Source organism: Muntiacus reevesi, chromosome 4 (genome assembly GCF_963930625.1).
Source record: "Muntiacus reevesi chromosome 4, mMunRee1.1, whole genome shotgun sequence".
In the NCBI taxonomy this organism is placed as follows: domain Eukaryota; kingdom Metazoa; phylum Chordata; class Mammalia; order Artiodactyla; family Cervidae; genus Muntiacus; species Muntiacus reevesi.
In genome coordinates this window covers 47964795-47990368 of record NC_089252.1, presented here as the reverse complement: position 1 = coordinate 47990368, position 25574 = coordinate 47964795, and the positions used below count along the sequence as shown (strand labels likewise).

Sequence of the window (25574 nt, the reverse complement as noted above, 5' to 3'; positions counted from 1 at the left end):
TCTGCGCTCAGTTAAGAATCCTTGCTAGAGGAGGAACTAGGACTCTGCTTTGTTGTTGTTCGGTTGCTCAGTCGTGTCTGACTCTTTGTAACCCCATGGACTGCAGTACACCAGGCCTCCCTGTCCTTCACCATCTCATGCAGTTTGCTAAAACTCATGTTCACTGAGTCAGTGATGCCATCCAACCTTCTCATCCTCTCATCCCCTTCTCCTCCTGCTTTTGATCTTTCCCAGCAGCAGGGTCTTTTCCAATGAGTTGGCTATTTGCATCAGGTGGCCAAAGCATGGGAGCTTCAACTTCAGCATCAGTCCTTCCAATGAATATTCAGGGTTGATCTCCTTTAGGATTGACTCGTTGGATCTCCTTGCAGTCCAAGGGACTCTCAAGAGTCTTCTCCAACACCACAGTTCAAAAGGACTCTGCTTTATTGCTGCACTATTGTTTCTTGACTACTCTTCCTTTGTTTATGCATCCCCTCACTTCCCTGGTTAACAACTGTTTGAGTCTGTCTTTTGGTACTCAGGGAAGGTCTAGAAGGCTGAAGCCTTTTCTTTGCAAACGAGAAACAGGGGACACAGAAAGTCTTTGTACCAGGAGGGCCCCACAGGGTCCTGCTCAGTTTCAGAATGGTACCTTTACAGGCTGAATTGTGTCCCTCTCAAAAGCCATTTGTTGAGGTCTTAACCCTCAGCCTTTCATAATGTGACTATATTTGGAGAGAGGGTCTTTAAAGAAGCAGTTCATTTAAAAAGAGGTCACTAGGATGAAGACTAGTCCAATATGACTGGTGTCTATTTAAGAAGAGGAAATTAAGACACAGACACACAGAGGAAAGACCATGTGGAGTTCCAGGGAGAAGATGGTCATCTGCAAGCCAAGGAGAGTGGCCTCAGAAAAAAACAATGATGCAAACACCTTAATCTTAGACTTGAACACTCCAGATTTGTGGCAAAGTAACTCCTAGGCTTTAAGCCACGCAGTTTGTGATATTTTGTCATGGCTGCCTGCAAAGGTTACTTTTAAGCATCAACTTGGCAGAACAACCAGTGCCCATATATTTGGTTAAACATTATTTTGGAGTTTTCTGTCAAAGTGTTTTTGAATGAGATGAATGTTTGAATGGTGGACTTTGAGTAAAGCTGTTTACCTTCCCTAATGTGGGTGAGTCTCATCCAATCAATCAAAGCCTTAATAGAACAAAGACTGACGTTCCTGAGCAAGGAGTTCTGCCAGAAGACCGCGTTTGGGCTGCAGTTCCTCCCCGGGTCTCCAGCCTGCTGGCCTACCCTGTCGATTTTGGACTTGCACCTCCACAATTGTGTGAGACGATTCCTTAAAATTAATCAACAAATCTCTCTCTTTCTGTCTCTCTGTCTCTTTCTCTCTCTCTCTCTCACACACGCACACACAGACACCCTTTACTGTTTCACTGGAGAACCCTAACTGATATCTTGTCCTAACAAACTAATACAATAATACAATTAGTAATACAAACTAATGCTAGTACAACAATATAATGAATTGTATTTCGATAAGGTTGTGTAAAAAAAAATCTTAGAAGCTTATACCTAAAATATTAACAATAATTTGTTGGTAGAGTTTGGAGTATTTTAGTTTTATTTTTAGTTTAACTTTTCCAGACTTGTGATTTTTTGTGACCATGTTTTATTTCTGTAATGATAATATAAGAAAAGATTTCCATTCAGCAGAAAGTTTAGAAGCAAGGTCAGAAAACACAGAACCAGAGGACGTGGGAAGATGGTGGGATGCATGGTAATACCACTTATTTGAAGATTAGATGAAGCACGAATTGGATTACCTCTACTACAGTGAGAAAATCTCAGCATACAACACAATTCGCTTATGAAAGAGCTATTAAGCTTGTTCTGGAATATGGGGAGTAAATGAATTTCTTTTTCCTATCAACTATTTTTCTGCCATTTTCAGTGATTCGTTCAGTCAGCTAGCAAGCTTTTGCTGGTCACCAGCTATATCCAAGGACCTCACTAAATACCAGAGATTGAAAGGCAAACAAAACAGGCTCACTCCAATCAAGATGTTTACGCTATGGTGGGGGAGATAATACGGTACAACGTGCTAAGGGCTCCTATAGGGTTAAGAATTGTTTGTGCACATAGGACAGGCTGTCAGCCTGGGAAAGAAGGAGATGAGAGGAGGTTTTTTGAATCCTCAGCACAATCCTACAAGTTTATTATGACTCCATTTTGTAGATGAATGCACTGATGCTCGGGGCTTCTCTGGAGACTCAGCAGTAAAACAATCTGCCTGCAATGCAGAAGAGGCAGGAGACACGGGTTCGATCCCTGGGTCAGGAAGATTCCCCTGGAGGAGGAAATGGCAAACCAGTCCAGTGTTCTTGCCTGAAAAAATCCCATGGAAAGAGGAGCCTGGAAGGCTATAAGTCCATGGGGTCACAAAGAGCTAGACAAGACTGAGCGACTATGCACACATGTACCCTGAGGCTCAGAGAGGTTAGGTGATTTGCCCAAATGTCCCAGGAAGTAAAAGAGGGATGTGAGCACAGTCTGACTTTGAAGTCCATGTTCTTTCCACTGTATGCTATGTCCCTTATGCTTTGTTATGTGTGCAAGCAGACAAGTAGGATACACTGAAACACAGAAAATTTAATTTCCACTTTGAAGTAAGGACACAAGTCTATAAACTCTCTATTATTTGTCTTAGTCTGAATTACCTTATCCTACTCTTTGACCAGTTCTCATAGTTGCTAATAATTGTAACAATGATAATGAACATTTATTGTTTCCTTTTGTAACTGAAAGTGTGGCCTGGCTGCTCTCTGCTCAAAAGCCAATACTTAGTGGAAAGGAAAGTTTGCTGTATTTTGGATGCTGGCAAACAGGGAAGGCCATCCTGTCCAAAGGTTGACTCCCCACAACTAACGATCAGGGGGTTAGAGCGTTTGTAGACAGATGGAGAGGTCTACAAGCAGAAATAGCACAGTCAGCTCTGACAGTCATCTTGAAATTGTTCATCAGCTGTCTGACCAGTGTCATCTCGATTGTTTTACATACAGTTGATCTTCAGTTCAGGGTCTGTTTGCTTCCATTGTTGAGGCCAGTTCTCAGAACTGTGGCAGCTCATGTCATCTACAATCGGCCATGGCATAGTTAACTTCTCCTCCTGGTGCTGGTTTCGGTATCTGTAAGACAGCTCACAGGATATGGCTCAGAATATTATCTAGAGTCCTTGAGAAGGAACTAAAGGTCCTTGACTATGCTTAATGACTAAACCGTTATTATTTGGTCTCCTTTGACTGTTTTCCTTTGTTTCTGCACATTCTCACTTCCTTGATTAAACTTATTTATTGGCTGAAGTTTTTCACAGACTGTAAAGGGCAGGCAGAGGACATGCGGGCCAAGGACCACGGGGTCCTGCTCTGTTCACCTATGAGCCAGATACTATACTCGGTACTTAAGATCGGTTCTCTTAAACTTATGCTCATAAGAACCTAATGTGGTAGGTTGTGGAATTATCCCTATTTTATAGATAGAGAAACTGAGGCTTAGCAGGTTAAGTGATGTTAAGTGACAAAGCTGGGATTTGATCCCAGATCTAGATTTAGCCATTTTGCTGCAGTGCCAAAAACCAGACAAATGACAGATTAAAACCTCCTTGCTGCTTGCTAGCTTTTTTTAAACTAGAAGATTCTGGAATGCAATTGATCTTCCAGATCACACAGGAGTGATCAAGAATTTCTCTTCAGTTTCTGAGGAGTACCCCCTTAAGGAAGTTTGAGCGTTCATGTTTATCTGTGGACCATCACGATCTGATCCCCTCCACCGGGCTGCAAGCAGGTCAGAGGCTGAGGCTTATTGACTGCATTCATCACCAGATACCCCTGCCACAACCCCCCACCCCCCAGTCTCCTCCCAACACCCCACTCTCCTCCCCTGGACCCTCAGGCAGGGATGATCTAGCGCACACAGCAGGGAGACGGAAGCACAGAAGGGCAGATGGGATGGTGCAGGCCCCTGCAGGCTTGGCCCAGATCTGCAAGCTGGGTACAGCCTGTGAGCGGCGTGGGCACTGGGAGTTCGGATAGTGGTGGCCCTGCCCAGCGAGGGACGGGGAGGTTGCGGCTCCCGGGAAGAGCGACGCCTATGATGACAGTGCCGGTGGGGTGGGCGGTCATCACAGCCAGAAAAAACCAGCGCTCAGCATCCACGGCGTGAAAGAGAACGCCAGGGACAGGTACCTGTGACAGCATCTATGCTCAGGGGCCAAGAGCTCGTGCCGAGTGGCCGGATTGGCTGTTAGGCAGCAGTTTGGGCTAGCACAGGACAGATTAGGACCTGAAACTTCTGTTTGCTTATGACCCAGGGGCTTCCCTGGTGGCTCAGATGGTAAAGCGTCTGCCTGAAGTGCAGGAGGCCCGGGTTCAATCCCTGGGTTGGGAAGATCCCCTGGAGAAGGAAATGGCAACCCACTCCAGTACTCTTGCCTGGAAAATTCCATGGACGGAGGACCCTGGTAGGCTACAGTGCATGGGGTCACAAAGAGTTGGACATGACTGAGCTTCTTTACTTTCTTTCTTTCTCAGGGGCTTCCTGCTTTGTAGGATCTGTTCAGGACACTGTTTAGAGACTTTAGGGTCTATTTTATACAGCAGGTGGGGGCTGAGCCAAATTAAGGTTATCAAGCAGTCCTGGTAAACAGAATGATTTATTCTTTAAAAAAAAAAAGAGCATTTACTGAAGCTGGTTAACCTTTGAAAGCCTGCTCTCATCCTTCATTTTCACAAAATTTAAATGAGGGGTCGCAATGGTCGATGTCATATACACATACAGGCTTAGTGTTTGTTGAGTAAATCTACAAACATACGTACAAATCAGGTCGATTCAACAAATATTTGCTAGATGGTTATCAATGTCTTTATGAGGATTAGAGTCTAGATCAGTGACTTAATTTCTTACGCAGTAAGAAATACAGTTTATGTTGTGACCACACACACACACAAGTGGGAATAAAAAGTTTCACCAATTTTTATCTTATTTGATGAAATGCATTCTGATATTTTCCATTTTACTTTCTTCTATTCTACTTCTTTTTATAAAAGCTGATTAAGACCCACTGAACTGATTTCATGACCTGTTAATGAGTCACAATCTGCAGGTCAGAAGCACTCGTTGATATAAGAAGTCACTGAATTTTAAATTTCATCCATATTTAGCTAAAAGTTGAGGAAACGAATTCAGAACTTGGAGATCACAAGTAGACGCCTGCTCACTTGCTAGTGCTGTGTGCTCCTGTTCGTCAGGAGAGCAAAGTGACCGAAGAGAAAAAGTCAGTGACTTCCCATTGACCTTGAAGGAAAGTAGGAATTCACATTTGCCTTTTGGCTATTTTCCTATAAACCAGCAATCGTCAAGACAGACAATGACAAATAGATCTGTCATCACTGCAAACACAAAGGGTTTCCCCAACTAACAGGACTTTATTAAAGAGCTTATGACAGGGCCTACCCTGGTGATCCAGTGGCTAAGAGTGCTGGATCAATGCAGGGGGCCCAGGTTTGATCCCTGGTTGGGGCGCAAGATCTCTCATGCTTCGACTAAAAAATCCCGTGTACTTCACCTAAGACACGATATAACCAAAGAACTAAGAGTTTTGACATATGCCACTGTTAACTAAGGGAAGATACATCTGAGGAGTCCTTGAAGATACAATCAATTCAGAAAATGCTAGTTGTGGAAAAGGTCTCTGATGTTAAAGACTCAGATTCTTAAATTCTGACTCTATTTCATCAGGAACTGATGACTCTGGCCTTTCTGTCCTCCACCCTTATAATTCTCTGGTAGACATACGACACCCAATTTCTTATGTTATTGGCTTATAAATCTGGCTCTTCTACATTATAAACTGCTTATAGACCAAAAACATGGTTTCTTCTCCATTTTTACATTCCCAGAATGAGGCACAAAATAAGAGCTTTGTCAACGTTTGTAGAAAGATTAAATGATACTGGTTTGAATGGTATTAATAGGAAAAATACAGACAGTTAACTTATTCAGGAAAAAAAAGCCGCAAAAAAGAAAAAGTGGACTTTATGAAAATGATTTTATTTATTAAAAAAAACTTATCAAGTATAGCTGATTTACAATGTTGTGTTAATTTTTGCTATACAGCAAAGTGATTCAATTATATATATATATATTCTTTTTCTATTCTTTTCCATTATGTTTTATCACACGGTATTGAATACAGTTCCCTGTGCCATATAGTAGGACCTCGTTGTTTATCCATCCTGTATATAATAGTTTGCATCTACTAATTCCGAACTCCCAATCCTTCCTTTCCCCATTGCACTTCCCTCTTGGCAACCACAGGTCTGTTCTCTTTATCTGTGAGTCTGTTTCCATTTCATAGATATGTTTGGTAGTTAGTTTTAATTTTTTGAGGACCCTCCATACTTTTTGGAAGCCCTAAAGTCAAAATTTTCAAGCAGATAAAAATCAATAATTCTTCATTCCTATTTCCTTTAAAACAATCAACTTCCAACTAATTTAAAAATCTCCTTGATTTCAGAAACACATATACTGAGCAGTGTGAGCTTCCGTTTATTCACCTTCTGGCTATAATGTTCCCACGTTCCAGAGCACGTCTCCCGAAGGTGACCGGGTGCTTCCACATTTGGAACCGTTCCTGGTTGACAAAACCTATATTGATGGCAGTTGTAAAGTCATCATGGATTAGAGACACTCTGTACTGTTCTACATTCAGCAAGTGGTGCTTCTTTTGAGTTTTACGTCTTTAAGGCGGAAGAGGATTGATGCCTGGATGTGGAGGGAAGAAGGAGGAAAAACAGATCACAGAGAATTTTAGCTAACATCTTCCAAGAAAGATAGGCGTTTCTACTCAGTATTCTGAATTTGCTGGCCTAAACTATATTACCAAAATTAAACTGCATTATATAGTCACCGGATGAAGACAAACGTCTCCTCCGACAGGCCCTTAGCGTACTGCAACAGCAAGAAGAGGGAATGACTAGTCTCGAGGCCAGTGATTGGGCAGATTCAAGCTTTGGTCCATTCGGTTAATTCTAGGATGGATTTCACAAAAGCTCAGGTGGGATCAATACCGAAATAATTGTGATAGATCAAATGCCACTGTACAGAGCGAATGCCATTAGTAAAAACTATGCTAAGGGCCCCAGCCCACTAACTCCTCCAGGACACCATCTGTTTTTTTTTATTTTGTGTTGGAGTACAGCTGATCAATAATGTGACAGTTTCAGGCGGACAGCAAAGGGACCCAGCCGTACATATGCATGTATCCATTATTCCCCAAACTCCCCTCCTGTTCAGGCTGCCACATAACATTGAGCAGAGTTCCCTCTGCTATCTAGTGGGTCTATGTTCATTACCCACTTTAAACACAGCCCATGAATGGCACCATCTTGAGAAGTACTCTAACTCATGTGCTTAGATGCCCGTCTGTGCTGGATGTGTGGTATTTCCGACAATGAGGGAGTGCCTTAGCAATACATAGAAAACGCTACTTATAAAATTGGCTGCATCCAATTCTATTCCACAACACATTATCATCACCAGGAAAGAGAAGATCTTGCGATTGTTGCCCAGTTTGAAGAGGGTCACCAGGGTGATTCTTTATTAGAAGCCATTCAGTAGTAGCCCATAGACCTTCACCCAGTGGCCATCTCTTACACCATAAATAGAAAGCCTATTTTGTCCTAACCAATTTACTCCCTCCCTGCCACACAGAGGAAATTAGTGCTGAACAAAATGTTCATTTACTTAATCTGTTGTTGCATTTAATTAGCTGCTAGGGAAAAAAACACACACACATTTTTTCTTCTTTTTTAGCAAGCTAACTTCTTTTTTTTTTCCATTTATTTTTATTAGTTGGAGGCTAATTACTTTACAATATTGTAGTGGTTTTTGTCATACATTGACATGAATCAGCCATGGATTTACATGTATTCCCCATCCCGATCCCTCCTCCCACCTCCCTCTCCACCTGATCCCTCTGGGTCTTCCCAGTGCACCAGGCCCGAGCACTTATCTCATGCATCCAACCTGGGCTGGTGATCTGTTTCACCCAAGATAATATATATGTTTCGATGCTGTTCTCTCGAAACATCCCACCCTTGCCTTCTCCCACAGAGTCCAAAAGTCTGTTCTGTACATCTGTGTCTCTTTTTCTGTTTTGCATATAGGGTTATAGTTACCATGTTTCTAAATTCCATATATATGTGTTAGTATACTGTATTGGTCTTTATCTTTCTGGCTTACTTCACTTTGTATAATGGGCTCCAGTTTAATCCATCTCATTAGGACTGATTCAAATGAATTCTTTTTGATGGCTGAGTAATATTCCATGGTGTATATGTACCACAGCTTCCTTATCCATTCGTCTGCTGATGGGCATCTAGGTTGCTTCCATGTCCTGGCTATTATAAACAGCGCTGCGATGAACATTGGGGTGCACGTGTCTCTTTCAGATCTGGTTTCCTTGGTGTGTATGCCCAGAAATGGGATTGCTGGGTCACATGGCAGTTCTATTTCCAGTTTTTTAAGAAATCTCCACACTGTTCTCCATAGCAGCTGTACTAGTTTGCATTCCCACCAACAGTGTAAAAGGGTTCCCTTTTCTCCACACCCTCTCCAGCATTTATTGCTTGTAGACTTTTGGATAGCAGCCATCCTGACTGGGGTGTAATGGTACCTCGTTGTGGTTTTGATTTGCATTTCTCTGATAATGAGTGATGTTGAGCATCTTTTCATGTGTTTGTTAGCCATCTGTATGTCTTCTTTGGAGAAACGGCTGTTTAGTTCTTTGGCCCATTTTTGGATTGGGTCATTTATTTTTCTGGAATTGAGCTGCAGGAGTTGCTTGTATATTTTTGAGATTAATCCTTTGTCTGTTGCTTCATTTGCTATTGTTTTCTCCCAATCTGAAGGCTGTCTTTTCACCTTGCTTATAGTTTCCTTTGTTGTGCAAAAGCTTTTAAGTTTAATTAGGTCCCATTTGTTTATTTTTGCTTTTATTCCCAATATTCTGGGAGGTGGGTCATAGAGGATCCTGCTGTGAAAAAATATGGAACGTTTCACGAATTTGCGTGTCATCCTTGCACAGGGGCCATGCTAATCTTCTCTGTATTGTTCCAATTTTAGTATATGTGCTGCCGAAGTGAGCACAGCAAGCTAACTTCTTACAATTTCTATTTTGCTTCTGTAGAATTAAATTCAAGTGCTGGGAATGACTTAGATCAATGTTTGCTTTTGTTAAAGCAAAAAGAATCCCTAAAAATGTGCTGAAGATTGTAAAGAATCAGATAAATAAAGGAATCATTTGCTAAAACACTGGTCTACGGGACTATTTGGGCTCCTCCCTAAATCCTTATGTTGAAACTTAGTTCCCAGTGTGATGGTATTTGGAAGTGTGGCCTTTGCGAGGTGACGGGGTGCTGAGAGCAGAGCCCTCAGGAAAGGGGTTGGCGCCCTTACCAAGGAGAGCTGAGAGAGAACTTGCTTCTGTGTGAAAACACAGCAAGAAGACAGCCAGCCGTCTGCCAACCAGGAGGCCAGTCCTCGGCAGCCACTGCGCGGCTGGCTCCTTGGGCTTCACTGCCTCCTGTGAGCTGTGAGAACCGTGAGAAGTACAGGTGTCTGTTGTCAAACCACGCGGTCGGTGGTATCTGTTACAGCAACCTGCGTGGACTAAGACACACACCCATTAAAGCGCTGTACTGGGTCCCGAAGGTTTGGAGTGAAGTCTGCAAAGACTGGAACACAAGCCTTGCTTTCCACGGGCACCCGACCCCAGGTTGGGGAGACAGGTTCTTATGTAATAAACTGAATACAAATGGCTGGTGTTAATCTTGTAATAACCTATAATGGAAAAGAATCTGAAAAAGAATATACCATATATTATGGTATATAGTATATATATATAGTATGCATGTGCGCTAAGTCGCTGCAGCTGTGTCCGACTCTTTGTGACAGAGGAGCCTGGCGGGCTACAGTCCATGGGATTCTCTAAGCAAGAATACTGGAGTGGGTTGCCATGGCCTTCTCCAGGGGATCTTCCTGATTCCTGGGTTCGATCCCTGGGTCTCTTCTCTCTCCTGCATTGGCAATTGGGTTCTTTACCACTAGCACCACCTGGGAAGCCTACTATATAGTATAGAACTCAGATCTCACAAGCTGTGGCATGACCAAAAGAAAAAAGAACCCCAAACAAAACCCTATACTTCAATTAAAAATTAAAAAAATTTTTTTTGGGGAAAAGGAAAGACTTATTACTTACAATAAGACTCTGAAGCTGGGAAAGATTGAAGGCAAAAGGAGAAGCAGATGGCAGAAGATGAGATGGTTAGAGTATCACCGACTCAATGGACGTGAATGTGAGCAAACTTCAGGAGATGGTGAAGGACAGGGAAGCCTGGTGTGCTGCAGTCCGCAGAGGCACAGAGAGTCAGACACAACTGAGCAACTGAACAAGTAAGGAGAAGACCAGGGGTCTCTCCCAAAGCAGTGTCTCCAAAAAAATTAAAACTAGTTTTTAAAAAGTTGGCTGGTGATAAAGGCCATTGCAGGAATGCAAGTGCGTGGGGAGAAACTGACCAGGCTCTTAGGCCTGGGAAGGACGTTCAAGGTGGGGATTGAACAAGGCCTGGAAGAAATGGTTAAATTCAGGATGGTTACTGGGAGGGTAACCTGGGCATGAGAAATAGACCCCGAGTGTAAACACTTTCGGGGAGTGACTGAGATAAGCGTGAGTGTGTCAGTGAACTGGGAGAAGGGCAGCAGATGGGAGGAAAAGGCCGTGTGGGCAGCTCAGGCAGCCAGGTGGCCAGGGGATGCCGTCTGCCTTTGCTCACCCCTGGGAATGAGCGGCTCCTAGAATTTTGTCCTACTGGGTAAGTTGGCCTTACTTCAGTCCTGGCCCGAAATGCACAGGAAAAATCATCCTCATGGACGTTGGATGGAAAAGCCCGTAACCTGCCAGCCTGTGACCTCTTAGGGGGCAGGGATCATGTCTTTGTATTTATATATTTATTTTCATCTTCCCTATGTCCTCGTGTTGAGCAGAGAGCCTGGCACAGAGGAGACTCTCAATAAATGTTTATTGAATGAATAAATATTTGTTTAATGACACAGTCGGGGGGCACACAGGGCAAATGTGGTCAGCAAATAAACACTGGGCTCTAAATCATGTCTCCAAACAGAAATTCAGCAAAGTAGAAAGTGTATTTGTTACATTAATGGGTCGAGGGAAGACCTTCCCCTGGAGTTCAGTATTTAAAACTTACTTTCCAATGTGTAGAATGTGTATAACTTGTAATCAAAATCAAGGTCTGATACTCTTAACACTGGAACAAATGCATGATTCACCAAGCTCCGAAGTAGAAAAATGTTCTGTAAAAGTTATCACATTCAGTGTGTTCTCCTCCTACATCCCAGAGAGACTTTTAAAAGAAATACAAATAGTTCTTCCTTATAAAAAAAAAATAGAAATGTCACTTTATTGTTAGAGTTGGGGTTGCTACTTACTTAATGATATTCAATGTCACTTCTGCTCATCCAAGAACAATCATTCTTTCCTTCTCTCTCTTTTTCTTTTTGGAATTATGTATATTATGCCTAAATAAATATTCATTTGGGGAGAGTGAATTCTTGGCACAAAATTTGTAATAATGAATTCAGTTTTTTTTTTCATTCTAACGAAGTTTTAAATTCAAGAACAAATAGAGAGGAACGATTAGAATTCTCTTTTCTCCAGAGATCAAAGGGAGAAAGACAGCTCATCTGATTCTTCTACGCCCACTTTGTATTATAAAGTGAAATGACATACAATTATCAGCTTTCTACCGGGTCCCTCAGTTTTAAATGACAGGCAACTCAGGATGAGCTGAATTTACACCCAAACATGAGTTTAGTCTCTGTTTTCAGAGGCACAAAGTGAGAGGTGGAAATGTCCTAAGAGGTGCAGAGGATTCTGTCTTTCCGTTCCTCCACCAGCTTCCTACCCACTCCCACTCCTCAGCCCCACTGCTACAAGACAGAACACAGAACACTGGAGGCTGAGTGATACATTTATGCCCTTGACAAAGGTAACCAGGGTGGTATGCTGAATTTTATAAAAAAAAATTTACCACGTGAAGCAAATCAGTTAAGTAGATTGAATATGTCAAATTTAGATAAACCAGGAGTTTGCATATTAGCTAAATCTTTGTACTGGGCTTTGTTCTCTTTTTTACTATGTATTTCTCAAGTTACCTTAAATATTTATAAATTGAACTTTTACTAAAAAAAATTTTAGCAACAATATTTACAAACCAAAAAAAACACCATAGTTTATTTTTAAAATGTATTCTATGGGAGGATGTGCACAGCAATTAAAAAATGTTCCTTAGATATTTTTATGCTCAAAAGTGCAAGAATTAAAAAAGATCTGTAAGGACTTCCCTGGTGCTCCAGTGGCTAAGACTCCACTCCCAACGCTGGGGGCTCCAGTTGCATCTCTGGTCAGGGAGTTAGAACTCACAGGCTGCAGCTGAGGATCCCATGTATGCAACTAAGACCCAGTGTAGCCAAATAAATAAATAAACATTTATAAAATAAATAAAAATTTTAAAAGACCTGTAAATTTCTATTCTGATTACCCCTGTTGATTTTTTTTTAATTGAAAGCAATAAATACATTTGGTAAGAAAAATTCAAAGTACACAAAAAGGTATACATTTGAACGAAAAGCTTCCTTCCTCCCCGTTATTCTTCTCCAAAGAGACTCCTATTGATTTCTTGAGTGTCTTGGAAGAAAAAAAAAGGCTATATCAGATTTCTTTTAAAAATTTTACAACATTGAGTTATAATATATTCTCCTCTGAACCTTGCCTTTTTTACTTAGTAATATATCTTGAACATTTCTTTATATCAGCACATATAGATCTACAGTGGCCAGGACTGGAAAAGGTCAGTTTTCATTCCAATTTCAAAGAAAGGCAATGCCAAAGAATGCTCAAACTACTGCACAATTGCACTCATCTCACACACTAGCAAAGTAATGCTCAAAATTCTCCAAGCCAGACTTCAACAGTATGTGAACCGTGAACTTCCAGATGTTCAAGTTGGTTTTAGAAAAGGCAGAGGAACCAGAGATCAAATTGCCAACATCTGCTGGGTCATCGTAAAAGCAAGAGAGTTCCAGAAAAACATCTATATCTGCTTTATTGACTATGCCAAAGCCTTTGACTGTGTGGATCACAATAAACTGTGGAAAATTCTGAAAGAGATGGGAATACCAGACCACCTGACCTGCCTCTTGAGAAACCTATATGCAGGTCAGAGAGCAACAGTTAGAACTGGATATGGAACAACAGACTGGTTCCAAATCGGGAAAGGAGTACGTCAAGGCTGTATATTATCACTCTGCTTATTTAACTTATATGCAGAGTACATCATGAGAAACGCTGGGCTGAATGAAGCACAAGCTGGAATCAAGATTTCTGGGAGAAGTATCAGTCACCTCAGATATGCAGATGACACCACCCTTATGGCAGAAAGTAAAGAAGAACTGAAGAGCCTTTGGTGAAAATGAAAGAGGAGAGTGAAAAAGTTGACTTAAAGCTCAAAATTCAGAAAACTAAGATCATGGCTTCTGGTGCCATCACGTCATGGGAAATAGATGGGGAGACAATGGAAACAGTGTCAGACTTCATTTTTGGGGGGCTCCAAAATCACTGCAGATGGTGATTGCAGCCATGAAATTAAAAAGACTCTTACTTCTTGGAAACAAAGTTATTACCAACCTAGACAGCATATTAAAAAGCAGAGACATTACTTTGCCAACAAAGGTCCGTCTAGTCAAGGCTATGGTTTTTCCAGTAGTCATGTATGGATGTGAGAGTTGGACTATAAAGAAACCTGAGCACCAAAGAATTGATGCTTTTGAACTGTGGTGTTGGAGAAGACTCTTGAGAGTCCCTTGGACTGCAAGGAGATCCAACCAGTCCATCCTAAGGGAAATCCGTCCTGAATATCCATTGGAAGGACTGATGCTGAAGCTGAAACTCCAATACTTTGTCCACTTGATGCGAAGAGCCTCATTTGAAAAGACCCTGATGCTAGGAAAGATTGAAGGTGGGAAGAGAAGGGGACGACAGAGGATGAGATGGTTGGATGGCATCACCGATTCCATGGACATGAGTTTGAGTAAACTCCGAGACTTGGTGATGGACAGGGAAGCCTGGTGTGCTACAGTCCATGGGGTTGCAAAGGGTCGGACAGGACTGATTGATTGACTGAGCTGAACCGAACTGATAAATCTACTTTTTTATTCCTGTAAGGTTCCCTAGAATTCCATTATATAAACATACCCTAAATTTTTATGTAAACTGTCCCCTACCGATGGACATCACAACAATCATTTTGTTATTACAAAAAAAGTTTCTATCAAGATTTTTTAACATATATCCTGATGCTGTCCTTCGTATGTATTTATAAGGTAACCAGGGTTAATGTGGGCGTCCCAGGTGGCGCTAGTGGTAAAGAACCTTCCTGGCAATGCAGGAGACATAAGAGACGTCGGTTTGATCCCTGGATCAGGAAGATCTCCTGGAGGAGGGCATAGCAACCCACTCCAGTATTCTTGCCTGGAGAATCCCCATGGACAGAGGAACCTGACAGGCTACAGTCCATGGAATCACAAAGAGTCGGACACGACTGAAGCCACTGAACATGCATGCAGGCAGGGCCAACGTGGACAGTTGTACAGGTTGTACACTACACAAAGTGACTCCTTTGTAGGGGCATATATCACTTTGTAGACGTCATAACTTTAGTTTTTAAATTTTTCATTCTATTTAAAGATTTTTTTATTGGCCTATAGTTGATTTACAATGTTGTGTTAGTTTCAGGTGGATGTCACAAATGCAAATACTTATTATGATAATTTTCTGGCAGATAAACATAAAGTGTCTTGAGGAAGAAATCCTTTTTGTCTAATTTACAAAAAATCATCTCTGCCCTGGGTGAACAACGAGCAACAGAATTACTGAGTCAAAGGGCACATGGGGGCTTCCTGGTGGCTCAGTGGGAAAGAATCTGCCTGCCTGCGCAGGGGACACAGGTTTGATCCCTGGTCCGGGAACAATCTCCCATGCCTCGGAGCAAGTAAGACTGTGGGCCGCAACTGTTGAGCCTGCACTCTAGAGCCTGGGAGCTGCAACTACCAAAGCCCCCGTGCCCTAGGGCCCGTGCTCCGCAACGAGAGAAGCCACGGCGATGAGCAGCTCATGCACCACTACCTAGGGAGTAGCCCCTGCTCCCCACAGCCAGAGAGGGTCTGAGTGCAGCAGCCAAGACCCAGCACAGCCAGGGCAAAACTGGGCGATTTGCCTGCTACCTCCTCCCCCTTCCTTCCAGGGGACCATCTAATGTATCGTTTCTCGAAGGAACAAAGACCAGCAGGAAAGAGAAGCAGCTGCTGTAGAACCTAAAAGCCTACAGACTTGATTCCTAAGCAGATGTGTGTTGATCAAACTGACTTCTTTTGTTCTTCTCTGGAGGGGTTAAGTGAGCAATATCAGGAAAGGTGTAGGAATACTGTGATGGAGCTATGGTGGGATGTTGGTATTGTGGGATCAAAGATGGAATTGTTGAAATACATCTGTTGTGGGCTATTAGAAAGAGTGCTCTAGTATTATAATTTTCACCAGTCTCTCAAAGAAGAGTCAACCGTCCCAGTCGCAGCCTGGATCTCTTTCTTTCTTTTTCTTTTTTTTTAATGTTTGACCCCATCCCGTGACATGTGTGACCTTCGTTCCCCTGACCAGTATCACCAGTATCGAACTTGCAGCGGCAGACAGAGCCTTAACCCCTAGGCTGCCGGGAACGTTCCCCAGCCTGGGTTTCTGACCCAGCCCGGGTTTCTGACCCAGCCCACGTTATAGAGCACTTCTGAATGTGGATGTATTGTTCTGATGGCCAAACTGTGACTGAGGTCTTTCCCATTGTCATCACATGGCTACATGCTCATCAGTCGGGAATTCTACTGGCTTCTACTGTAAACGCACCACTGAAGGGAAAGTAAACACAATCCTAAAACCAAGTCGTTGGGGAGGAAGGAGCGTGTGTAGCGATGCCCACGGCGAACTGAAGACGGGGACAAGGGAGGTGGGGGAGGGGAGGAGAAACCAAGGTGGCAAAGGTCAGGGGTGAGAGAAGGGAAGACCGCAGAGGGTGGGAACGGCCTGTAGAGGTGAGTGCCGAACCCTCCCACGACTGTGGCTGCTCAGAGCAGGAGAGGAAGCCCGGTCCATCAACCAGCTTGGAGTCTTTGGGCAAGACCCCTATTCACTCTACCAGCCCCTCAGCCTCCCTGCTGTCGGAGAGGCCTGAGAGCGATCCCTTTCCTAGGACTGTGGGAGACAACAGGACGGAGAGCATGAGAACGCTGGGGATGTGAAAAGCAGGGAGAATGTGACCTGTGATCGCGTTGGTGGGCTTGGTCTGACTCTCGGGCTATCTATTGTTTCAAGTCTCTGCCGCAGTGAGGCTCCTGGGGCTCTCTCCCTGGGCCCTTGCAGAAACAGGAAATGAACACAAAACTTTTCAAAGTTTGCAAAACAGCATGGCCTGTAATGAATCTCTAGCAACTATCAGGGACAGATAGCCTAAAAAGGCCTTATTATGCATTTCCCACTCATGATAAAATGTCAGTCTGCTCTATGTTTCATCTTCAAGGACAAAAATGCAACTGACGGACGGCCAGCCCCGAGCTTGTTTAAAGGACTGCGATGTTCCTGGGAGTAATCACTTCGTCTTTCACCAGAATGAGTTCCGAGGAGGAGGCCTCATCACCCAGCTCAGGTAAGGCAGCAAGGAATATTTTCTGGATTCAACCAATTCTATTCAACACTGTCGCTCAACACAGTTCATTGATTGCCATAGATTGAACCAGTTGGGCTGGGAAATGTTCACATATTTCTAGGATTATTTTTGCAAGTAGTAGGGGCTTTGGTGATGGTGTGGGGGTACTGGTGATGGTGTGGGTAATTAATGTCTCAGCTAGGAAAGATGTTTAAACTTGAACTCTTAAAAAAGGAGAAGAAGACAAAAAAAAAAAAAAAAGGAGAAGAAGAATCGGCCTGCTAACTCAGGTTCAATCGCTGGGTCTGGAAAATCCCCTAAAGAAGGAAATGGCAACCTGCTCCAGTATTCTTGCCTGGGAAATCCCATGCATAGACAGAGGAGTCTGTCCATGGGGTCATAAACAAACAAACAAAAAACTTGAACTTCTTCTTTTTTTACTTTTATTTGCACTTACTTTATGCTGAATTTATTCCTGCACCATAAGGTTTTGCTTCTTCAGTTTCTTCTGGGGCATGGTTTTCTTCTGTGCAACCATCTGCCCTTTTTCAGTAAGGCTCACTGGCCAGTCGCAGGAGTTCATGGGGATTACTCTGACTGTGAGCTCTGTAGACCCAGAGGCATACCCTGGGGCTTTGCTCACCTGGATGAGCTCAGCGCCCAGTGAGAAGTGACATCAGATTAGTTCAGGATCACTCTCTGCGTGTTAAAGCATTTTCGGCAAACACGTAGCACTCTAGGGCTCACCAACCCTGTGCCAGCCCTCTTGGGCTGGGTGTTCGGCCACTGGGATGACGGAGGGGCACACGTTGCTTCTGCAAAGTGACATCTTTCAGAGACTTGCCGGCTTTTCAGATACGCACACTTCGATGATCTGGGCAGTGAACACGAAGATTTGAACCTCTGGATTTGCATGACTTTGTAGGTTTTCTGGGTTGAGTAGCAAACAGTTTTCCGAGGTCATCTCAGGCTACTTAACAAAAAAGTTGGAACATATTCTTGCTTTCAGTACTGACAATGGCTGTCAAGTGATATAGTCAGGAAAACAGACCGCAGGGCAGCCAGATGCTGGGCTGGACAAGGAAACGGCTGAGAGCAGCTACTTGCTCTTGGTTGGTAGAACTGGAGAGACTTCGTAGGTAGGCTCCTGCCTCCCTGTGCCGGAAGGGATTTAAAGAGGGAGAAACCCTGTGCATCTCCTAGTGCTATCTATTGTATTCAAAGATTTGAAACAAAAAGACTGTTGCTTTTGTATTAAAATAAACCAGCTCTGTAGTAGAAAGTGAAAAGTGAAAATCGCTCAGTTGTGTCCAACACTTTGTGACCCCCATAGACTCTACAGTCCATGGAATTCTCCAGGTCAGTATACCGGAGTGGGCAGGCTTTCCCTTCTCCAGGGGATCTTCCCAACCCAGGGATGGAACCCAAGGCTAGCCTGAGGGACTGTTCTTTGTCACCTCCTCTCCTGGGCCCTGAATGACTTCTACCGACACAGAAGACCACGTCTTCTCTCTGCCCTCTGCGGTCTCCAGAGGGTACCTGGGAGCTCTCTGCCTTGTTGAAGCGAGGAGCTCTATGAGCAACTGAAGAACAAGAATGAATGAGAAATTGGCATTCCTAATTTGTGGCTGAGCAGACAGTTGATTAGATTTCTTTTTAGAAGTGAAAATCAAGGGAGAGTTTGGCCTGACCTGGAGGTATTTCCTGAAAGAAGATGAGAGGGAAGAAACTCAAAACCATCCCCTTTAGGCAAGTTTCCTGATGCAACCACACACAAGTACAGAAGGAGGGTCTTCTGAACATCCTGACCCTAAACAGGAAACCATATTGATTGCTGCCAGCCATTTGTCCTCATGTGCCAGGTCTAAGTTGACAGTGAATTGCTGACCAGTTTAGTTCTGCCTGTTGTCTTTTTCATCAGTAACAGCAGACTCAATAATTACCCTCTTTGATTTTTCCAGAGGCATAAGCCCCTGAACTTCCGACAATAAGGAAATATTAATTGAGAGTGAAAATAGAGTTGTTAAACAATAAAATGAAATAATTACAGCATGTGAAGGATACTGTGTCATAAGTACATCAGTCTGTTGCAATCGAATTATCAAAGAGGCTTCTAATTCCCAGAAGAGCTGTGCTGTGACCCAAGGCCACATTAGGTGAACCTTTGTTGCTTCGGCATTATGTCTTGGTCTGGATGTTTCCCAGATTTTGCTGTGTCTGGGACTCTCTGAGGTCGTTGGCTGTGTCCATGCTCTTTGTGGGAAGTGTTTAACAGAGCAGAATTTGGATCAGCAAGGCTCCTGACTACCAATTCTGGTTGTGCCCAGATTTTCTCTATGACTTGAAGCCAAACAGGCAAACTTGTCTGCCTTTTGTTTTCCCGTTTGGCAAATGAGGAACACATTAATTCTCTGCCAAATGTCTCAACACCTGCATACAAAGAAACTTTAGACCTAAGGGGTTATTAATAGTCTATCTGTTGTATTTCCGTCCATGGGGGCAGGGGGGCAGGTATATTTCAGTCCTGAGTCACCCGTGAGACTTGGCAGAGAATCTTGACACTTGCAGCATAGATTTTATTTCTCCATCTGCTTGTGTGGCCTGGCTTAATTTTATCTGCTTTTTGGTCATCCTAAGCACTGCATAGATTAGTTCGGTGCAAGGATATGACCTCCTCAATCTTATTCCCACTCTTGGCAGATAATCCAACTCTGGTCTTCCTGAGAAGGTAGAGGCTGATTTGGATGAATCGAACTTGCTCATTCTTCTCATTTTCACGTTGATGCGTCTCCATCTCTGTGGCTGTCTCCCAGTTTCAGATAAAAATTGGGGAGTGGGGGTGGGGAGGGTCCTCTCTCTCCCCCCCAGAGCTAACTCTCTCCCCTGTCCCCTTGATCCCTCCATTCAGCGGTTCCTATCTTCCTATTTACTGCTTACACTACCTACCTCTTATGTCTCCTTTGCAACAGTTTTGAAACACATCCAAGCTGTATTCTATTTTAAAATCACCCAGCAACACCGGAGTGCCTTTCTTGACCTTGCTGTCTCCTCTAGTTTCTTTATTGCCTTCCTTTTGCAGTAAGATGCCTTCATTCCTCTCTCTCTTCCCCAGCTCTGTAGTCTAGTTTCTTTTCCCTGTTGAAACTGCATTTTCAGAGGTCATCTGGGTGCCCGTGTATGCCCAAAGAGGCTTTTGTTTTAGCCTCATTCTTATTTTCTCAAGGCATCCGTTTTCTCTCCCTCTGCTTTGTCTTCCAAACTTCCACTCTGATATACTTCAGTTTATATTTGTCCAACTGTCACCCAGTTAGATTTCCCAAACTTGCCCACTGCCCAGTATCATGGCTAAGGGTCTAAGCTCTGACATGAGCCCACTTGTGGTTGAATTCTAGCTCTGCCACTAATGAACCATTCGACCTTGAGCAAGGTCATCTCTGTGCTTCAATTTCCCCATTATGAAAATGAGAATCATAATTAAGAGTACTAACCTAAGAATCAAACAAGATGGTCTATGCACTATCTACCCCAGTGTTTGGCACTCAGAAATATTCAATAAACATTACCTATTAGCATAACCAGAAGCTCCTGAAACTTTAAAAAAATAGAACTTTTTGCTTTTTCCCACACGTTGCCCAAGTTACCCAACACACACTCAGACAGTAAATAATTATCAACAGATAGATTTATGCACTTGGGTGGAGAGTCCAGGGAAGAAAGAATGATGGAAGGGAGGCTCTTTAATTGCGCAAGGACTTTTTATACACAGGATTTTTGTTTGGCTTGGTTTTCCCAATAAATCATTTACCTTATTGAGAGTTCAAATCAGTGCTTTCAGGACCTGTTTGCTGTGCAGGAAGCGACATCAACGGCCAACGCTCTGGCTGGTGGTGCAGCAATCAGTCACAATGAAGCCGCTTGGCCGGGAACACAGTGTCCCGTCCTGAGATTCAAAACTATTCCAACTGGATTAGGGAGTGAAGCGCCGCAGCGCCTGCCGTTCGCAGGGCCTCCCTGGAACCGGTCCACTGAGCGATGCCGCCATCTAGCGTCCACCCCCGGGATCGCGGCTGGGCAGGGCCCTCTCATTCCGCGCAGGCGAAGCAGCCTCAGAATTGCAGTCCTTCCTTTAGAAACTGTGGGTGGGACTCGGAGTGAGGGGCGAATAAGGGGCAAACACGGCACAGAGAGGTGGGAAAACACCTCATCCCGGTCTGGGGAAGGAAAGGATACAAGGGGGCTTGTGTCCACCTAGGACAGGGCTGTGGTTATCAGAGGTCGGCCCCCTCCCCACCTTCAAGCCCATCTAAACTTTGATTTGTGTTGTTTCCCCTCATCTGAGACTTTCCAGCACTCTGCGCTGACCCGTTATCCTAAACAGACCCTGCTTCTCGTTTCCTTTCTTCTATGTTAGGAATTCAGGGCTGGGAAAATTGAGCCGAGTCATCCCATCAGGCGGCTACCCCGGGAACAGCAGCTCTGCGCGGTGACCCGGGCTCCGGCGCACCTGCCGCATCGCCACGTGACCGCAGGTAAGGGCCGGCTCCCGGCGGGGGCCACCGGGCTGCGGCTGGAAGAGGCCACGGTCCACTTGCATCCCCAGACCTGTCTGGAATGTCCCTTGGGTCACCGCATCAGAGAGTTGATATTCCCTTTGTAAAACTGTAGTAAGCGATTTGATGAAGACTTTTTTCTTTTCTTTTCACAAACTATGCTAATCTATGGCCAATAGATTATAGATTATTATATTAAGATCATTGTATTAAGAGCTTTAGATGAGGGTGGGGCTGAAAAGATACCGATACTTTCAACTCAAGTGTCTCTGTGGTGTGTCCTTACCTGGCCAGCACGCAGGATATCATCTAGGAGCTGGATACAGGCTTAGAACACAGTCATGGGAAGTGTAGTCTTGGCATCTGAAACTCTTCTCTGCTAGTAGCTATTTTACTTTGAGTTGTTTATGGTCTAACCAGGTGGCAGGTGGTCAAGAATCTGTCTGCCATGCAGGAGATGCAGGAGACCGGGTTTGATCCCTGGGTGGGGAAGATCCGCTGGAGGAGGAAATAGCAACCCACTCCAGTATCCTTTCCTGGAGAATCCCATTAACAGAGTAGCCTGGTGGGCTACAGTCCATAGGGTTGCAGAGTCCGACACGACTGAAGTGACTAAGCCTGCATACATAGACATGGGTTGTCTATATTACTCTAAACTTCAGTTTCTCCTCTAAAGTAGGCATAAGTAAACCTATCTGTCAAAATTATTGTAAAGGTTAAATGAAATAAAACAAAGACTTCTTATTTGAGAGATTGGGAATGGATTTTAGAGAACTTATGGTTGAAGGAGTGAATTACTGATATAAAACATGATATTGATACAAAACATGACATCAAATATTTTACCTTAAAAGGTAGAATTTCCCAGTTTTTAATGTGGGCCCATGGCCTTTTCTTTGAACGTAGAATCCTCCAGGGGGTGTTTTTTGAGCTTTTTTGCATAAGCCACATGCATAACACTTCATCTGTGAGGTCTAGGTTGGGTTTCTTTCAATGTAGTGAGAAATTAAAGACATCTGGGAAGACTCAGGTAAAAGAACTTTCTCTACGAACATTCCAATTCCAGTAAATCATTACAGATTATTAACACTGTTTTCAAACTTCTGTCCACCCACACAAATCTTAATTGGACGGCATTTTTTTTTTTGGCCGCTTCCCCATTGTTGAAACCTCCCAACATATTCAATTTTGTTTTCACAGAAACAACTCCCTTTCTCATATTTCATCAGTTTCTGTAATAGTTAAAATTCACAGTTACAGTAACAAGTACAGCTGTTATAAACTGATTCTTGGTAAGCATATGAGGACTAACGCAGCAGAAGTTAAGTGAGTACTATGAGCCACAAGCACTGGTGGGTATGTGCCATTCGCAGAGGGCCTGCAGAGTATGGTTAACCTGGCAGGTCGGTTCAGTAGAGGTCAGCTAAACAGCCTCTCCTGCAATGTATACAAAGTGCTAAATATAGTGTCTAGCATACACAAGTGTCCAGGAGTGGTAGCTACTAATATTATTATCATCATTAATAACTTCAGTGTTGGAAGGATTGTTGCAAACCTACCAATTTCTTTCCCTCTCCCTAACAGACAAGAATTTTGGTCTTCATAATATAGCTTTTAGTTTTAATGAGTTAAAAGATTATTGATTATAAACCTAACATTTTGAGTCAGAAGGAATTAAATCTGCAGAGGCATTTGGGAGTCAGCCTAAAGGGCAAAACTCATCTAAGTCATGTCTGTTCAGGAAGACTAGGTAAGAACACAACGAGGCCATGAAGACAAGCTTCAGGGTCGCTGTGATGGAGAAACTGTCCCCATCGGGGGCAGGTCATCAGCACAGAGGGAAGGACTTTCCAGACGGGGAAGAATTCACTGAAGAATGTGCACAGGGGCGAACAAAACTCCAAGCAGAGCCTGGCCTTAGGCTCAAGGCGTCCAGGTGTCCTCCGGACTGAGAGGACTCAGTCATGCTAGACAAGGCGTCTGAGTCACCCAGCAGAAGAACCCAACTCTCATAGCGAAGAACGGCTGTTTGGGGCCAGTGGGCTTATGAGTGGAATTGTGAACACCTGTGGAGAAGGAAATGGCAACCCACTCTGGTATTCTTGCCTGGGAAATCCCATGGACAGAGGGGCCTGGTGGGCTATGGTCCATGGGGTTCCAAAGAGTTAGACGTGACAGCAATTAAATCGGAGAAGGAAATGGCAACCCACACTCCAGTATTCTTGCCTGGAGAATCCCGTGGACAGAGGAGCCTGGTGGGCTGCTGTCCCTGGGGCCACACAGAGTTGGACACGACTGAAGCGATTTAGCATGCGTGCATGCGTGAACACCTAAGTCTTCAAATCCACACACTCTGTTTCTTCACAGGTTGTTTATAACATTCCTCTTGGAGATTCTGTCTTGCAGCAGGTGGAGCTGATCCTGTTGTTTGATTGGTTTGGGTTGAAAGGGCTGAATTTGCAGGGAGGAGGGGGGAGGCAGGCAGCAAGGCAGGTGGGTGAAGGGAGGCATTTGAGAGCCCACAAGCTCGGGAGACAAAACTCAGCAGCCCCAAAGTAACTTTTACGTCTGTTGCACTTTTTAAAACAAACCTTTAAGAATAGTATCCAAGAGGTATGTCCAAGTCACAGCCTGTACAGCTTGGCCTGATTTTAATTTTATTTTGAAAGAGAAATTCAATGTGCAGCCTTAAGTGAGTGGAGTTTGCCACTTCTGGAGTTGGTTAATTTCCTCCTGAATATCCCGGAGGTTCTTCTACGCCAGCTGTGTGGACCGTCACCGGGCATCTTGTAAATGCAATCAGGCCCTCCGCTCCCTGGGACTCTGATCCCGTAATTATGGAGCAGGCCTGGCACTTCTAACAAGCACTCTGGGGCATTCTGACATAGGAGGCCCAGCCAAGGTGGTGAGAAATGCTTTGCTTTCTCCACCCCAAAGGTGGAGATGAGCCCTGACACCTGGAGATTAAACAAGATGACAGTGTTTCTCTTCTGCTGGGGAGGTGGGAGTTGGTGAGCTGCTGTGGGCCCTGTGTTTTTCTAAACACAACTGAATCCCCCAGGCAGGGTGCTCAGCCTCACATACTTTGCTCAGCTTGACAGCCTTCTATGGCCTTAAATTCTGTTAGGTGTGCCTCTTAAGAAATGACGAGGCTGGGGCTTCCCTTGTGGTCCGGTGGCTAAGAGTCTGCCTGCCAGGGCAGGGGAAACGGGTTCGATCCCTGGTCCGGGAGGATCCCACGTACCATGGGGCAACTAAGCCTGCGTGCCACAACCTTTGTGCTTGTATCCTGTGCTTTAAAACCCAGAAATCAAAGCTGCTGAAGCCCATGCAGCCTAGGGCCCGCTAGCCGCAACTAGAGAGTAGGCTCTGCAACTGGAGAAAACCTGCCTGCAACAACAAAGACCCAGTGTAGCCAAAAATAAATAAATAGATAAATTTCTAAGAAAGAGGTGAGGCCTTTCCCTTCTGAGGCCTGGGGAAGCGGCCTGGGTGGTGAAAGCTGTGCTGTGCCAATCCTGCAAGAGAGGCCATAGTGAAGACCAGGGAAGCAGGTTGGCTTTCCTTCCTTCGGGCATGATGGGGAGAAGCTTCAGGCATGATTTTCTTATGCCTCAGAACAGGGACACCAGCTGTTTATTACTGAGGCCTGGGCCCTCCTTGGGGAGTGACCATCAGCTCGAGGGAACTTTCTTCTTCTAAGCTCTGCATACCCATGGCTCAGCGCCCGTCAGCTCCGATCCAAAGCATTCAGCCTGAGGAGTGGCAGGTTCCTTTGATACAAAAGGCTGTGTCCAGAAATTCCCCAGAAAGGAACAACCAAGCATTTTTTTTTTTTTTTTTTTTGCCTCAGTGCAAATTTTTAAATCCCTTCATTCTGGAAGGGGATGACGTAGTAATACTGTGGGGGGTTTTTTGTTTGTTTGTTTGTTTTAAAGGCCCTGGATCTCAAAGTGTGGTGGTGCCTGGACTGGGACCATCCCAGCATCACTTGAGAGCTGGTTACAAATGCAGATGGTGGGTCCTGCTTCAGGTGTATGGAATCAGAAACCCTGGGGACGGGCTCTGGGAGTCTGTGTTTTAACAGGTCCTCCAGGTGATTCCGATGTGCACTTAGGTGTGAGAACCACTGGCTCAGTGTGAAGTG

General features: G+C 44.2%; 1 protein-coding gene and 2 non-coding genes across 7 annotated transcripts in view; 2 read left to right on the top strand and 1 right to left on the bottom strand.

The window, feature by feature from the left end:
• The first annotated feature begins 1234 nt into the window (after positions 1 to 1234).
• MRO (maestro) overlaps positions 1235 to 25574 on the top strand; it is a 38961-nt gene continuing 14621 nt past the window's right edge. For 4 of the 5 annotated variants that reach the window (XM_065935182.1, XM_065935180.1, XM_065935179.1 and 1 more), the window contains exons 1-3: positions 1235 to 1319; positions 16752 to 16877; positions 21289 to 21406. The gene's annotated coding sequence lies outside the window, so the exon portion shown is untranslated. Of the gene's footprint in view, positions 1320 to 16751; positions 16878 to 20979; positions 21066 to 21288; positions 21407 to 25574 lie in introns of those variants that run through there. The other variant, XM_065935178.1, reaches the window with a different exon arrangement.
• Positions 4369 to 4440, top strand: TRNAF-GAA (transfer RNA phenylalanine (anticodon GAA)). Its single transcript has one exon. It is a non-coding gene; the product is annotated as a tRNA-Phe (tRNA).
• On the bottom strand, positions 9095 to 9201 carry LOC136167971 (U6 spliceosomal RNA). Its single transcript, XR_010663141.1, has one exon. It is a non-coding gene; the product is annotated as a U6 spliceosomal RNA (small nuclear RNA).